This window comes from Nycticebus coucang, chromosome 13 (assembly GCF_027406575.1).
Source record: "Nycticebus coucang isolate mNycCou1 chromosome 13, mNycCou1.pri, whole genome shotgun sequence".
Classification (NCBI taxonomy): domain Eukaryota; kingdom Metazoa; phylum Chordata; class Mammalia; order Primates; family Lorisidae; genus Nycticebus; species Nycticebus coucang.
In genome coordinates this window covers 12,232,266-12,249,057 of record NC_069792.1, presented here as the reverse complement: position 1 = coordinate 12,249,057, position 16,792 = coordinate 12,232,266, and the positions used below count along the sequence as shown (strand labels likewise).

The following is a 16,792-nucleotide window of genomic DNA, read 5'->3' as shown; positions in this document are numbered from 1 at the left end:
TGCTCCCGTCCCAGCACACATTTTAACCCACACACCTCTGCACCACCTTCCCTAACCTCTGTGCCCTGCTCTAACCTCACTATTCCGATTGCCCTACTTCATGGGGAAAATGGAAGCCAACAGGCCCTGGGAGCTCCCCAGCTTCAGGCTGCCATGTGCACAAGTGTCTCGCTCTGTGAAGGGAGCTTCCTGCTCTTGCAAAACAGTGACCTTCCCCATCACCCGCCCGCTGCTGCTGATTGTCCCTGCTCCTGGGTCTTTGAATTCCCTGGTCTTTACTAGATCCTTGCTATTGGTGATAAAATAGCTTAGCATCCACATTTTCAATAAAAGAGAAAGATAAAGAAGGCAAAAAAAAAAAAAAAGAGGAAATAAAAAAACAGAGCAGAAAAAACAACAAAGCCCCCTGGATCCTCACATGCCTTTTCAGATACAAATATCTCCTCCGCCTTCACAGCCAAACTTCCAAAGGTGTTTCTATTCCTTTCTGTGATCTCCACCTCCCACCTGCTTCTGAACCAGGCACGTGCCCATACCCACCCATGTGACTCCATCACAGCTCTTATTGCGGCTACCAATGACCGTCACGTCATTACACACAACGGACACCTTTCAATCCCCGTCTCACTCGGCATCTCAGAAGCAGGCAGGAGAGCTGACCCCTCTGTCCCTTACTCTGCGTCTCTGGCTTTTCCAACACCATGTCTGGTTTACCTCCGGCCATTCTCAGTGTTGCTCGGCATCTTGCTCTGTGTGAGCTGAAATCCTGGGCTTTCTCGCAGCTCTAACCTAGGCACCTCTCTTCTCATCTCGTGCTGGGAGTTCTCCTCCATTTCCTTGTCTTGAATGCTTTTTTTTTTTTTCGAGACTGAGTCTCACTATGTTGCCCTTGGTAGAGTGTCGTGGTGTCACAGCTCACAGCAACCTCCAATTTGGGGACTTAAGCGATTCTCTTGCTTCAGCCTCCCAAGCAGCTGGGACTACAGGCACCCACCACAATGCCCGGCTATTTTTTGGTTGTAGTTGTCATTGTTTGGCAGGGGGGCTAGATTCAAACCCGCCAGCTCCAGTGTATGTGGCTGGTGCCCTAGCCGCTGAGCTACAGGCACTGAGCCCCTTGTTTTGAATCTTTTTCTTTATGCCTTTGAGTCCCTAATGTACATATCCATTCTAGAATTCTCTCCGGAGCATGAGAACTGAGTATCCAACAGTCTCTCCCAGCTGTCACACAGCCCTCACCCCACCATGTCCGGCATCTTCTCTCAGTGAGCAGCTCCTCCTGAGTCCCTTATCCAGGGAAACAGGACTACAGCCATCCAGCCACACAGGCACAAGACTTCTGGTCATCCCTGAAGCATCTTACCTTCACCCCGGAACCACCTGGTCACCACTTGTTGAGTCTATTCACTAAATATTTTTGAGTCTATCTTCTCTCCACCTCTACACTCAGCACTCAAATCCAAGCTACTGACATGCTAGTTCCAGAGAGTCTCCCTGTACTTACTCTGCTCACCCTTAATTTATTCTCACTTCAGAGTGAAATTTGTAATAGCCTTTCCTGTTCATCTTACTCCCCTGCTTGAAACCTTTCTGCAGCTTTCCACTGCTCAGAGGAGAAAGGCCCATATTCTCATCCACCCTACAGAGGCTGTGGTGGGCCCCTACATGTCTGCACAGACGACCCTCCCTTTGCCCTCTGCTTTCTGACATTTCTTGTTTTTCTGAATTGCACTGAATTTAAGACATCATGTAGGACATGTACTGATTTCAGCGATTTTTAATGTGAAGAAAAATGCATTGCACAATTGATAAAAGAGAGAGGCCCTGGCTCTGGCCCGTCCATACAGGACATTCACTTCCATTCCCACACCTCTCCTTTTGCCAGGGGAACTTTTTCTCAGCCTCCAAGTGTCAGGAAAGCACTTTCTGACCCCTGCACAGGGCTAGATTAGGACCATCCTCCTGCATGTGCACCCTCATGGTACAATGTAATTTTTCAAAACACTTAGAATGACTCCCACAGAGCTGTTTACAAAGCAATGCGCTTACCGTCTGTCTCCCTTCATAGATGGGGATGGACTCAGAGGCACGCAGGATGGTGCCCAGCCTGTAAACCACTCTGTCCTCGGCAGATATAGCATTTACACTTACTGCATCTAATCCTCACAGCACAATAATAAGGCAGATCTATTATTATCTTCTTCATACAGAGGGAAACTGGGTCACAGAGAGATAGCTACTCAGGTCACACAGCTACTAATTTGAACCCATAAAATCAGATTCCAGATCCTGTTCTCTTAACCGCCCTCTACCATATACTATGGTGTATACTGTAAATATACACCAGAATATATGGTGCCCAGTAAATATTCAACAAATATTAAATAAATGAAGACACTTTTCAGAAAGATAAGTAATGCAAATATTAATGGTTAAAAGAAATTCAGAAACTGAGAAAAATAAGATGGAGGAGTTGGTTATCAATCCTTAGAGATAATGCTAAATTCTAACCAAACATCAATTGCAAACTCTTCCTCAGCACTCTAAAAACCAGTGTTTCTAACAGCATTTACTGTCATGAGAGTTTCCTTTCTCGTCTTCCTTTGTTCTTTCCTTCCTCTTTCACTTACATTTCTCTTATTCTCCCCCGACCCCTCCCTCTTGCCCTCCCCACTCCAGAAACTGTGTACTGAGCACCTGCTACACACACACCAGGGGAACACGTGAGGCCAGTCCCTGCCCCTGGAGAGCGTGTAATCTACGGAAAGGAGATGTCATATGTACGCAGACCACCAGACTATATTATAGTTCCAGATGCTCATAGAACTGTGCTCCCGTGAACAGCTCAGCAGCGGAGACCAGCGGGGTGGGAAGGGAGGACTATGGGAGCATGGAGGGTGCCGAATTTCCCCTGGGGGAGTGGACGTGTGGACCAGACCCCATGAATGAGGTGTTAGCCAAGAGCGAGGGGAAGAGCATCAAAGAGTGTCCTGAGCAGGGCAGTCCAGGAGCAGGGCGAGGCCTGCATACTGAAGGGATGGACAGAAGTCAGCGTGGCAGGGCGGAGTGAGCCAGGGGGCCTGTGGGAAGGGGAGCAGACTTTGAACAACAAAGGAAACCAGCGGGAAGACTCTGGAGGGTGTGAGGTGGGGAAGTAGTACATCATTGTGCATTTAAAGATTACACTTAGGAGGACATGGATGACTATTTAGCTTTGAGAGTCAGAGCAGAAGGACACGAAGAAAGACCAGTAAAGACCAGTAAAGATGTCATTGTTATCAAGGCCAGAGGGCAGGCTGAGCCTGGGACCTGGGCCCAGGGGGTGAGTGGGGAACTGAGGGTTCCTATGAAGACAAGGTCCTTCTTGCAAACAGAAAAGAAGTGGGGGCTGTGTTGCTAGCTGCTCTCTCTTCGGCTTGGCCTCCTGTCCCCTACACCTGCAGTGCCTGGCCATGTTCTGGGGGCAGGGCTCCAAGGGTGCAAAAGATCTTACACTGGCCCCTGCATAAATTAAAGCAAAGACAAAGAAAATGGCCAATGCAATCCTGACTTCTGATAAGGAACTTAAAGCATCTCCCCTTAAGCCACCATAGCTAATCATTGCCTACCTCTCTGTTACAGGGTTCAGAACTTTTGTTTTCAGTGAGAAACTTTTGTTTGGAAAGAAATAAAAGTGATAACAAAATGACTATCCTTATGCACAATGCTGGGAAAGAAAGAAAGGTGAGCGTGGGGCTGTTTTTCTGTGGTTCTCTGTAGGGGGCTTTCTCCCCCTGCCGCCCACCAGATCATGGCGTCTGCTTGGTCGTCAAGGAAGCTGAGGCTCAGCGAGGCTGAGTGTCTTGCCCAAGGTTCCACAATGACACTGACCAGTGAATGAAAATGACCAGAATGAAAAATAAAGACAAGTAGACAGGAAAAGAAACGTGTAAGTCCAACCTCAAACATACAAAGCTGACTCGGGGAGGCCAGGGTCAGATGTGGGGCCTGGAGCATAAGGCCATGGGGCCCACCTTGAAGAGCCACAGGGCACACTGAGGGGGCCAGTCTGGGACCCAGGAAGGTGCTTTTTCAGGGAGGCAGTGAAGGAGTTTCCCAGGAAAGGCTCAAAGTTCAAGAATGCTCATTTAATCACCTTGACATAAAAACTCAAATACCACAGTTTGTACATCTTAAACTCAGCTAATATCTACAACAAAGTTTACCTAAACCTGAAAAGGAACCCAAATGCTATAGCCCACCACACCGTGTTTTAAGAATAACACTGCAGAGACTTTTACCCTGTATAATATTATATCAGATACTCGTTTTCTTTCTTTCTTTTTTTTTTTTTTGGAAAGTCTCACTTTGTTGCTCTCAATAGAGTGCCATGGTGTCACAGCTCACAGCAACCTCCAACTCCTGGGCTTAGGCAATTCTCTTGCCTCAGCCTCCTCCCAAGTAGCTGGGAATACTGGCGCCTGCCACAGTGCCTGGCTATTTTTTGTTGCAGTTTGGCCAGGGCCGAGTTCGAACCCGCCACCCTCAGTATATGGGGCCGACTCCTTACCCACTGAGCCACAGGTGCCGCCCCAGATACTCGTTTTCATCCACATGATCATTAAAGCTTCTAAGAGACATTCATTGCAAGGCTGGATATTGGGCACAAACAGCATCAGCTTAATTGGAGTAGGGCAAAATGTTTGTTTACCAATAGCAATATGTCATAAGAAATAAATGTTCCTTGTCGTTCTTGCCTAATTTATATCTGCCTCTCCAAGAAATTGCATCTGAGCCTGGTGCTTCGCAAACAGGGATCTTTTTAAGAATATAACACTATGAGTAATCAAACAGTTTGCTGTTGAAAGTACACCCAAGCATTTCACTCACATCTGTTCATTTCCGTCTAATTCAACCTATGTCTTTACTTTGCTCATAGCTTAGAGCTCTTTATCTAATACTTTTTCAGAAAAAAGAAGAGAACGTATGCCCCCATACACAACATTTTAACTAGTCTCTTTCATCTCTCATTGACTCATTTTTTTTAACGGATTTTCTTTCCCTCCAATGTTACATATGCTTGTAAGGAGTGGCCTCCTTCCTTTTTGCCAGACAAAAGAAAGCTCATGAAAGCAAGACACCCATCTCAGCCACATGCACACATCACCATGAGGTTATACAGTTATTTTTATTTGTTCTTAAAAAAAAAAAAAAAAGTTAACAAATTCCTGCCAGCATCTGCGGAATGCTCCACTATTCAAGAACCAACCTAAAACACTGGGCATTTATGGCTTACCTTGGCTTCAGGAGGTGACAACAGCTCAGGTATTAGCTGCCCGAATAGCAATGATGCCCCAAAGCTAAGAAGTTCAATCACATTTGAGCTGGACACCAGGCAACTTAGAGAACAAGCTGGGGGTCGTTTGTTATGGAATGATGCCTTACATGATGTTACTGAATGGAACAGCCATGTGGACGGCTGCTCCCGTGCCGTGCAGTAAAATGGACCCCTCGCCCCAGCTGCTCAGAAAACAAGGGTCCTCCTGTTCCCGCACTGCCGCCCTTGTTCCTCCCGTATGGGTGGCATTTTCTGGTGGTACATTACCTCTGCCAGGAGCGGGCAGCTATTTAGTAAATGCACAGGTTCCCCGTATATAAAGGGGACTTCATGCTGGAAGATCGTGAAAGGCTCAGCTTGTCATGACCAAGTCTGTTGACAGCTGAAAACAGTTAAACTGACTTTTACCACCGAGGCAGGGACCAAGGGGGAAAAACATAGCCTAAAGTTTCTTTCTGACTCAGAAATTTGAACTCCATCCAGGCATTCTTCCTTCTCCCCCACCCAAATCATGATTCCCAATATCTTTATAACATCTTCGCACTTCTTCGATGTCGAATCTAGCAGGGATACTTAGGGACCGTAAGGATGAAGGTACTTGGCCAAAAGAATCGCTAGTAGGCCTTCCAGCTGGCCAAGCCTCACAAGCCTTGGGCCCTCCACAGGCGGCCAGCCTGCGTAGTTTCCCTGAAAGTTGTGGCTGCTCTTTACTGACCCACTCGGAGATGCAGCCAGGATCTTTTAGCTTCTTTCTCTATGAATATTTTTCTGGATCCCTGAGAAGTACTAAAGATTTAACTTTATGATTAGGCTGCATCAAAAATTTACCTCTGGATTGCTAGAAATTATAAGAATTGGGTCTTGACTTTGTATGAATGGTGTTATCATATGTTTTTTGTTTAAGCCTGGGAAGAAATATCTTTAAATCTGAACACACACCAGAGGCAGTGGCCTCACCGCTATGTCACACCAACACAGGAAGTCAGCACAGAATTCATAACCAAAATGTTATGTTCATGTTCTTCGGGAGGAGCCGGGCAGTGTCGTCACTTTTTGCACTGAGGTGCTTTGCTAACCCTGAACTTTGGATTCCATGAAACACAGGAGCCTGTGATCCCAGCCGGAGGAAATGCTAGCTAAATATTTATTGATTAGAACAGTCAGAGTGGGCATGACCACCGCTCTCAGCCCCAGATTCTGCACAAAGGAGAACCCTTCTCACGCTTCCTCAGAGTCTGTCTGGTTGTCCTTTTCCTCATGCTGACTCCATTTGACCCAAGTAGCCCTACAGCTGTCACAGGCAGAGGAGGGCGGCTTCTCACGAGGTGTGGTTACCAGGCTCCATTCAGCTTCCTTGTAGCACAAGGGAAGCCAGACTGTGTTTTTCTGCCCAGGGTAATTTCTAGACTTCTAAGAAGGAGCCACAGCTGCACTGTCACCAGGCTGGGAGTTCCTGTTTTAGTGCTGAGACATGAATGCTTACTTGTTAAATACTCAAGCTGAATGAGGACAGAATATCATGCAGTGCGTTTTTAAAAAAATAATCCTTTTGTCTATGTAATAGCAGGGACTGCAGACTGAGCTCAGACTGGGCACACCAGGGAGGGAGCCCCAAGAAAAGATGAGGATGAGAATGGTCAGTCAAGGTTCAGCCCAGTTGCGTTTCCATGAACTTAATCAGTTTCCTGAGTTCCCATTTCAATCACTAGAGTCGTGTTTTCCATACTCTGGTCTCTGAGAGACAGGTACAGGGTGAAATGTTAACAGCTGGGATTCTACCCAGACAGAATCCTAGGATACAGGAAGTTGGGTAATGCAGCTGTTTCCCCTGCAGGATTTCTCAGGACCTTAGTTAGGATAATCAGAGGAAGAAAATCATTTTCTAAAATCTCGGTACCAGTGGGAAAAGGGAACTTCCCTGCATCACACACCCATATTTTTTTAAACTGAAATAATAAATACATGGGGAACATCTGTTATATGCAAGACATCATGCTTTTGGAAGAAGTAGTGTGACTGCAAAGAAAAATCCACAGATTCAAAGCTTTCGTCTCAGCAATTTCACACAAGTAGCCATGGGCATAAGGCGGGAGCAGATATTCTTACATTGTTGTTAATATTCCATAAAACTTTATGAACACGTCACATGTACCCTCTATGAGACTAAAATTTAAATTAAGGATTAAGTATAACTTGGTTTTTATTAAAACTCAAAATCTTAAAATAATTTTTTAAATAACACTGATTACATCGTGGCAGCGTGAATTTGTGATTACTTAATAAATGTAATGTCCTTGGTAGCCAGCATCGTTCAACACACACACTTAGTGATAGAAATTCTGATGAATCCCAGATGACTTCTAAGGACTCCCTCCGAATCTAAAAATTTTTAAATCTGTTGATAATAAGGAGAATGATAAAATACATTTTATATAAAATTTTATATGCACCTTTTATTGAGGATGTTCAGCCTGTAATTAATAAATATGGCCTAGTATTAAAATGAGAGATCACAAAATCTACCTACTAATTAAAAACTCATGGACTGACTTCATGGGGCAGCAATTTCAGCCTGCTCCTAAGTACACCTGCAGCAGGCCCGTTGGGTCACCCGCCACACCGTTTCCTCTTTCTTCTTCACTGGCAAAGGCTCCTTTGGTCTAGCCTCACCCTCCCACCCTGAGAGGCAGACAGAGGCTTCTGCTTTGAAGGTGCTACTTGTGCCAGACACAGGGTGAAAAGCTGGGCTCTTGTGGTCACCTCTGTGCCACTGGACTAACCTTCCTGCAGCCACCTTACTTTGAGACATATCACATGAAATAATCATTTTTCCTTATTTTTAATATAGTTCATTTAGGGCTTTCTCTTATTTGCAACAAAAAACTGTCATAACCAAACCTTATTAACTGTTCTCTGTTGGATAATTTTGATAGATTTGGCTACCTACTCTCCAAGCCTAAAAAGTATTCTGGAGAGATGGGAGAAGACGGGAGGCTACAGACATACACTCCTAAGAACAGAAAAAATGGCTGATGGGTGTGGCACTTGTGACTCAAAGAAGTAAAGCACTGGCCCCATATGCCGGAGGTGGTGGGTTCAAACCCAGCCCCGGCCAAAAACTGCAAAAAAACAAAACAAACAAACAAAAAAATGACTGATGGTGTGGGAGCAAGGAAATGGGCTCCTAAAACATAAAATAAGAAACAGCAGTAAAAGTTAAAAACACAAAAGTTAGGGTTATTTAGAATCAGAGCAGAGCATGCTATATACCTCAAAAGCCTATCAAGGCATCACTGTTTTTTTAAAAATAATAATATTGACCTCCAGAAGAGCTGCACCGGGACCCGTGATCAGCACCCTCCTGGACCCTGGTAAGAGCTACGCAGGGACCCGCTACCCCACCTGCCAGGCCTCCCCACGCCATGACCAGGAACTCCAGGAGCCGGGCAACCGCACGTTCTCCCTCCTTTCCTCTCCCTGCCTCCACACCACCTGCTCCTCTGGACAGGGACTCTGGTAGCCGCGTGTCCTCAGAGCCCTCCCTGCTTCTGCTCAGAGCCCTTCCTCTGGCCAGAGACTGCTGGAGCCATGGGCCCTCTGTGCCAAAATCACTGGGCGCCAGGCACTCCCAGAACCATGTGTACCACCCCCCACCCTGTCACTGGATCCAGGGGTGTCACACTCTGGAGCTGCTCCCACAACCAGAACTCACTTGCTGGGGCAGTCCCATAAGAGCTACACAAGGTCACTCCCTACAAAGACCCAGCAACAATAGAGTGATCCTCCCCAGGTTTAATCTCGGAGAGACACCACCCCAACTCTGAGGACGGCCAGAGGCAACGGTCAAAAACAATCATGAGATGAAATCAAAGGAAATCTCTGGCAATATAAATAATCAGAGTAGATCAACTCCCCCAAGGATCAATGCGGCAGACACAGCACAAGATCCCACGCACAAACAAATAGCTGAGATGTCAGAAATCGAATTCAGAATCTGGATAGCAAATAAGACAGAATTAGAATTCCAAGCAGTAACCCAAAAGATGTCTCAAGAATTCAGTGAATTCAAAGACCAAATGGCCAAAGATTTTGACACATTGAGACAAGAAGTTGCATCCCTCAAAGATCTGAGAAACACAGTAAAATCCCTCAGTAACTTGATTTCCTCCAGTTCGATAGTAGTTGGAGATTTTAACACCCCTTTAGCAGTGCTGAATAGATCCTCCAAAAAGAAGCTAAGCAAAGAAATCTTAGATTTAAACTTAACCATTCAACATCTGGACTTAAAAACATCTACAGAATATTTCATCCCAATAAAACTGAATACACATTCTTCTCATCAGCCCATGGAACATACTCCAAAATCTACCACATCCTGGGCCACAAATCTAACCTCAGCAAATTTAAAAAAATAGAAATTATTCCTTGTATTTTCTCAGACCATCATGGAATAAAAGTTGAACTCAATAACAACAGGAATCTGCATACCCATACAAAAACATGGAAGCTAACCAACCTTATGCTGAAGGACAGATGGGTTATAGACGAGATTAAGAAGGAAATCACCTAATTTTTGGAACAAAACAACAATGAAAACATGAATTATTAGAACCTCTGGAATACTGCAAAGGCAGTCCTAAGAGGGAAATTTATAGCATTGTAAGCCTTCCTCAAGAAAATGGAAAGAGAGGAAGTTAATAACTTAATGGGACATCTCAAGCAACTGGAGAAGGAAGGAGGTTTGGAGAATACTTAGAGATCTAAAAATACACCTGCCATTCAATCCTATAATTCCTTTACTAGGTATATACTCAGAAGACCAAAAATCACAGTATAACAAAGACATCTGTACCAGAATGTTTATTGCAGCCCAATTCATAATTGCTAAGTCATGGAAGAAGCCCAAGTGCCCATCGACCCACAAATGGACTAGCAAATTGTGGTACATGTATACCATGGAATACTATGCAGCCTTAAAGAAAGATGGAGACTTTACCTCTTTCATGTTTACCTGGATGGAGCTGGAACATATTCTTCTTAGCAAAGTATCTCAGGAATGGAAGAAAAAGTATCCAATGTACTCAGCCCTACTATGAAACTAATTTATAGCTTTCATATGAAGGCTATAACCCAACTATAGCACAAGAATATGAGGAAAGGGCCAAGGAAGGGGAGGGGAGGGGGGAAGGGAGGGGGTAGGTTGGGGCGGAGGGAGGGTAACTGGTGGGACCACACCTATGGTGCATCTTAGAATGGGTACAGGCAAAACCTACTAAATGCAGAATACAAATGTCTACATACAATAACTAAGAAAATGCCATGAAAGCTACGTTGAACAGTTTGATGAAACTATTTCAGATTGTATATGAAATCAGCACATTGTACCCCTTGATTGCACAAATGTACACAGCCATGATTTAACAATAAAAAAATAAAAAAAAAAGAATTTAGAGTATGTCTAAAACTAAAAAATAATAATAATATTGAAACAATCTGTTTAGAGAGATTTATATCTAAATCAGCCTTTTTTTTTAAGTTTTACTGCTTCAGGGTTTAACTTCAATTATCTGGAGAGAAAATAGAGCTTTTCACTTAGTAAGAATCACTTATTCTGTGAGAGTTTCAGGCTTCTTGGCTTTTGCTCTGCGAGTGTAGCTGAAAGCATTGCTCAGCAGTGCTGTGGAATGTGGTGGCCACTTGTGCTCAGAAGTCACATTTTAAAAAGTGATCATGTCGGGCGCGCCTGTGGCTCAGTGAGTAGGGCGCCAGCCCCATATGCCGAGGGTGGCGGGTTCAAACCCAGCCCCGGCCAAAACTGCAACCAAAAAATAGCCGGGCGTTGTGGCGGGCGCCTGTAGTCCCAACTGCTCGGGAGGCTGAGGCAAGAGAATCGCGTAAGCCCAAGAGTTAAGAGGTTGCTGTGAGCCGTGTGACGCCACGGCACTCTACCCGAGGGCGGTACAGTGAGACTCTGTCTCTACAAAAAAAAAAAAAAAAAAAAGTGATCATGTCCCAGGGACAGTCTACTTGACTCTATATGAACCTGGGGCATGCTGGGAACGGCGCACAGTTAGGACAATAGACAGCGTGTACTCACTGGTAACCACAACTCTGCCCAGAGGACAAACCCATGTCATCTGGCTCAGAATAAGGAGGCACTGTTTATTAATAAAAACACCAGGCACAGAGAACACGCCGCCTGGCCGCTGTGTGCCCTCTCTGGACAGTGGCCGCTGAGAACATGCTGCCCGGACGCTGCGTGCCCCCCTCTCTGCACGGTGGCGGCTGAGGCTGGCTGACTGTGCTGCAGAAGAGACCACTACATCAGGTAGGAAACTGAAAGAGGTGACCATGAGGTCTTCTACAGTTCTGCTTCCAATTTTCCCACATCCTGGTGGGCTCTGAGGGTCAGGAGGGTTTAGAGAATGACTGCTGCTCTGTGCCTTGTCACGTAGGTGGCTGATGGCAGATGCAGGATGACAGCAGGGCCAGTCCCTCCAGGCCACCATCTCTGCCCATCCTGCCACTGCCTCAGATCCCCAGGCAGGGGTCGAGAATATGGTCACAAAGGACAGAGTGGGCAGTGGGCAGGACACCCTGGTGGCCTTGGTTGGGGGAACTGAGATGTGTGGACAATTGCTGGCTCTCCTGGCTAGCTGGTCTCGGATCGGGATTTTTATAGCTAAAGGGAAGTGCTTCTCCTCCAAAGCCAGGGTCAGCCAAGCCTTTCTCCATGGAGCTCCTGAGAGTCATCCTGGCTGAAATGAATGATGTTTCCTCAAAACAGTGTGCAAGCTCCTCACTGTGTCACAGCACCTCTCCCTTCTGCACTGTGGATATTTGTGGGAGCACATTTGCTCCCCTACTGGGGTGTGCGTTCCTGTAATCAGGATCTAGAAGACCTTTATTAAATGGGGAGTAGGGCTGGAGAGTGGCTCTTTCTCTCTGGGAACAAACATGTGGAAGCCTCGGGTGATTGCTAGCTTTTTTTAGCAATAAAGTATTTTTTAATTAAAGTCTGTACATTTTTTAGATATAATGTTATTTTACACTTAGAGTACAGTACAGGACAAACATAACTTCTGTGTGCACTGAGAAACCAAAACATTCATGTCACTCACTGTATTGTAGTGTTTGCCTTATTGCAGTGTCCGGAAACGAGCTCATATTTGTGTTCCTCAAGCACAGACACGTGCCTGGAACCTTAAGTTGGGTTGTCGGGAAGGGGAAGGTGAATAAGAGTTACACCAAGTCTTTTTCCCCCGGAAATCACAGAAGGTATCACCAACTCTGACCCTAAACTTCAGCTCATAGGCGGAGCTTAGAGTTAGGACACGTCTGTTCATTCAGAAGAGATGTAATGTGACCTGGAAAAAAGTGGTAGAGTTTTATGCCACTTGCCTTTGGAAGTTCAGATTTGGAAGTGAAGATATGATGGCCTTATCTGGAATTCTCTAGAGATTAGCAGGAACACGCACCTGAGCTGCCACTGTGCTTGTTTATGGAGTGACCGGGGAGAGAGAGCCGAGGACACTGAAGTGTGAGGAAGAGCAGGTGGCAGACTGTCTTACGGAGGATACACAGAAGCCGCTCTGCCGAGGGCTGAGTCCCAGCTTGGTTGTTCACATGCTGTGTGACCTTAGGAGGTGGTTTAACCTCTCTGAGACTCAGTTTCCTCGTTTATGAAGTGAGAATAACAACAGTGCCTTTCTCAGACAGTCCTGGTAAGTAAAGAGTGCAGAACATGCCTGGCACACAGTCAGTGCTCGGCGGCATGAATTGTGCCGTTACTGCCATTGGGCTGCTGTCTGGAAATAGTGTGGGTCAAAATCAAAGCCGGACACTGTCTCCCCTACCAGTGAGTTCAATCTCTTCACTGGAGAGACACAAGCCACTCTCTTAGCCACCACGACCACACTTCCTAGAGAATGCTGACCACTTACGTGGGGAGTAAATCAATGTCTAGATTCCTGCAGTCCTAACACAGGTGCTTCTTAGACACGTGAGTGTCCCAACTGGACAGGAAGAATGGAGAAACTCACCCTCAAGGCTCTCTCTTGATTCAGGACATCAGCAGACACCCAGTGACCCAAGGACACTTCCACACTGATATGCCTCCTTGTTCATAGCCAGACACCTTCAGCATTGGGGCCTCCTCTGCTTGGACATCGATTCTGGCTTTCTCTTTCCATCTGGGCCCCCACACCAGCTTCCTGATGGCTTTTAGTCTCTGTTCCACAAGCCTTTCCCTGCTAACACCCAAATGTCTACCAAACCTGGGACTGACTGTGTCCTTTCTCCACTTGCCTACGTCTGGTGAGGAAGCAGAAATGAAAACAAAAATGACACAGTGTTTTTCCACCACAAGAATATCATTAAAATGAAACCCTCGTAATATTAAATATTTTTCCAGTGTCTAGAGAAGATTCTCACAGCAGCTGTTGAGAGTGCCAGTTGCTGGAGTGTGACCCGTAGGCAGTGTGGCTAAAACTTGTAATGCACCTACCCTCAGACCCAGAAACTGCAGCGTTCTCACTCTACCGAGAGGAATCTTCCTAAAAGAATGAAAGAGGCATGTTGAAGATAGTTATTGATTCTTGTTTAAGACAGAAAAAACCCCAAACCCTAAATGCCCACCGATGCAGAGGTGGCTAACCCGCGGCAGGTTGCATATCTGTGCTCTGAAGTGGGCTGCAGTATTGAAAATACCAGGTCTGGGGGAATCTCAAAAAGTTCACGGAAAATGCGTGCTATGAGGAAACTATGCAAAGAGTTCAATTTATTTTTTGCACCAAAATAAATTCAGACAAAATCATTATAACGTGTCTGAACAGAATCTGTTTTGAGGAACTAAGAAGGATAAGACCCGAGTTTGAAAAGAGCGCCTGTCAGAGCAACGTGAATTCTGCTAAAATTGAAGCAGCACAAACAACAAATTTATGATGAAGGTTGGATGGAAGAATGGTGGAATCCTTGATGCCATATGAAGCATTTATGGAAACAATACCCCAAAGATGTGGGCGGTTTATACCAATGGATCACTTATTTTAAGAAGGGAGGAGGAAATACGCAGATGAAGCCTGCAGCAGCAGACCATCCATCCATATCGATTTGTGAAGAAAAAATGAACCTTGTTCATGCCTTAATTGAAGAAGATGGATGATTAAAAGCACAGGCAATAGCCAACACCATAGACACCTTAAGCGGCTCAGCTTAAATAAATTTGGTTGACAAATTCAAATTTGAGCAAACTTTTCTCTCAATGGGTACCAAAGTCATTTTGCCCAGATCAGCTACAGACAAGAGCAGAGCTTTCCATGGAAATTTTAAACAAGTGGGATGGAGATCCTGAAGCATTTCTTTGAGGAATTGGAATGGAAGGGGAAACATGGCTTTACCAGCATTATCCTGAAGACAAAGCACAATCAAAGCAGTGGCTACCCAGAGGTGGCAGTGGTCCTGTCAAGGCCAAAGCAGGCCAGTTAAAAGCAAAGATGAGGGCAACAGTTTGGGGGGATGAGGGAGATCAAGACATTTGCTTATTGATTTTCTGGAAGGCCAAATAATAACATCTGGTAATTATAAGAGTGGTTCAGAAAGCTAGCCAAAATTTTAGCAGAACATGTTCAGGAAAGCTTCACCAGAGAGTCTTTCTCCACCACAACATCGTTTTGTTTTTTGTTTTTTGTTTTTTGTTTTTTTGTAGAGACAGAGTCTCACTTTATTGCCCTCGGTAGAGTGCCGTGGCATCATACAGCTCACAGCAGCCTCCAACTCCTGGGCTGAAGCGATTCTCTTGCCTCAGCCTCCCGAGTAGCTGGGACTACAGGTGCCCGCCACAACGCCCAGCTATTTCTTGGTTTGCAGTTCAGCCGGGGCTGGGTTTGAACCCGCCACCCCCGGTATATGGGGCCGGCACCTTACCGACTGAGCCACAGGTGCCACCCCACCACAACATGGTTTATTCCACTCATCAAACAAGAGCAATTTAATGAGAGATTCAATAGGAAATCATTAGGTCTACCCTACAATCTTCATTTGGCTCCTCCTGGCTTCTTTTTGTCTCCTAATGTTAAAGAATCTTTAAAGAGCACCCATTTTTCTTCAGTTAATAATGGACATCTACACGGTTACAGTCCCAGGACCCTCAGTCTCCAGGGATGGACTAGATGGCTTTTGCAAAAGTGTCTTGAACTTCATGGACTGTATGTTGAGAAATAAAGTTTATGTTTTGTATTTTGTTTTAATTCCATTTTCCCACAAACTTTTTGAAGTCCCCTTAGAAGTCTAGACATGCTGACATGGAAAGATGTGGCATCCAATGTATTGTGGGCAAAGTCAACACCGCCCTCCCTTAATCCCTGTCCCACAGAACGTAACTGCATTTAGAGGCAGGGTCTTTAAAGAGATAATTAAAGTAAAATGAGGTCATAAAATTAGGACCCTAATTCAATTTGGTGGGTGGTCTTATGAGAAGAGGTGATTAGGACGCAGAGGGAAACTCTGTGAGAACCCAGGGAGCAGATGGACGTCTGAAAACCAAGGAGAGAAGCTTCGGGAGAAGCCAGACGTGCCAGCTCTTTGCTCTTGGACTTCAAGCCTCCAAAGCGGTGAGAGAATAAAATTTCTGTAGTTAAAGCTACCCAGTCTGTGGTACTTTAATACATCAGCCCCAGCAAACTCTTACACAAAGTGAAACAGAAACATTTTCTCTCCTAGCCTGATAAGATACCCTGTTTCCCCAAAAATGAGACAGTGTCTTATTTTAAGGTGTGCTCCAAAAGATGCGCTAGGTCTTATTTTCAGGGGACATCTTATCTTTCCTGTAAGTAGGTCTTATTTTTGGAGGATGTCTTATTTTCTGGGAAACAGGGCAGTTACCATTGGGGAGGGACAGGGATTGGGCTTAGAGATGATTATTGAAGAGGATTTTAGCCTTAAAAATAAGGTTTAATTTTTATAATGAGAAAATACTCATATGTTATTTGAACATCAACTTCTTAAAAACTGACCCTCATCTATGGCCTTCCATTGAGCACAGTACACACAGTTCTTCACCACCTGGATCCACCTGTCTTCAGAACTTGGCTCCATGCTCACTCCCACCTCCTGCCCTGGCCACACCAGCCGCCCCGTCACTCTTGTACCTCCATGTCTCCCTCTTTCTCTTCTGCTTGAAATACTGTTTCCCTCTTTAAAGTCTGGGTTGCTGATCTTTCTCCTTTAGAGCCCAGACTGAATTTCACCTGTTATTTTGCAAATACATTGCCAGAAGTCTAACTTGAACAACTGATTTGTTCATGTCTTACCCACATTTGTAACCCTGGTTCCTAATCAGTGGTGCAACCACATTGAGGCTCAATAAATAGTTCCAAATGCAAATGGTAGGAATGTTTTCCAGTAGGTTGTTTTCCATCTAATGTATCTCAAAGGTCCAGTGGTCTATTCTGTCTGTATTACAAACTCCCTAAAACC

General features: G+C 45.2%; 1 protein-coding gene across 1 annotated transcript in view; it reads right to left on the bottom strand.

The window, feature by feature from the left end:
• The window catches only part of CLVS1 (clavesin 1), a 185,585-nt gene that overhangs the window by 13,901 nt on the left and 154,892 nt on the right, over nucleotides 1-16,792 (bottom strand). The gene's annotated exons all lie outside the window — the stretch shown is intronic.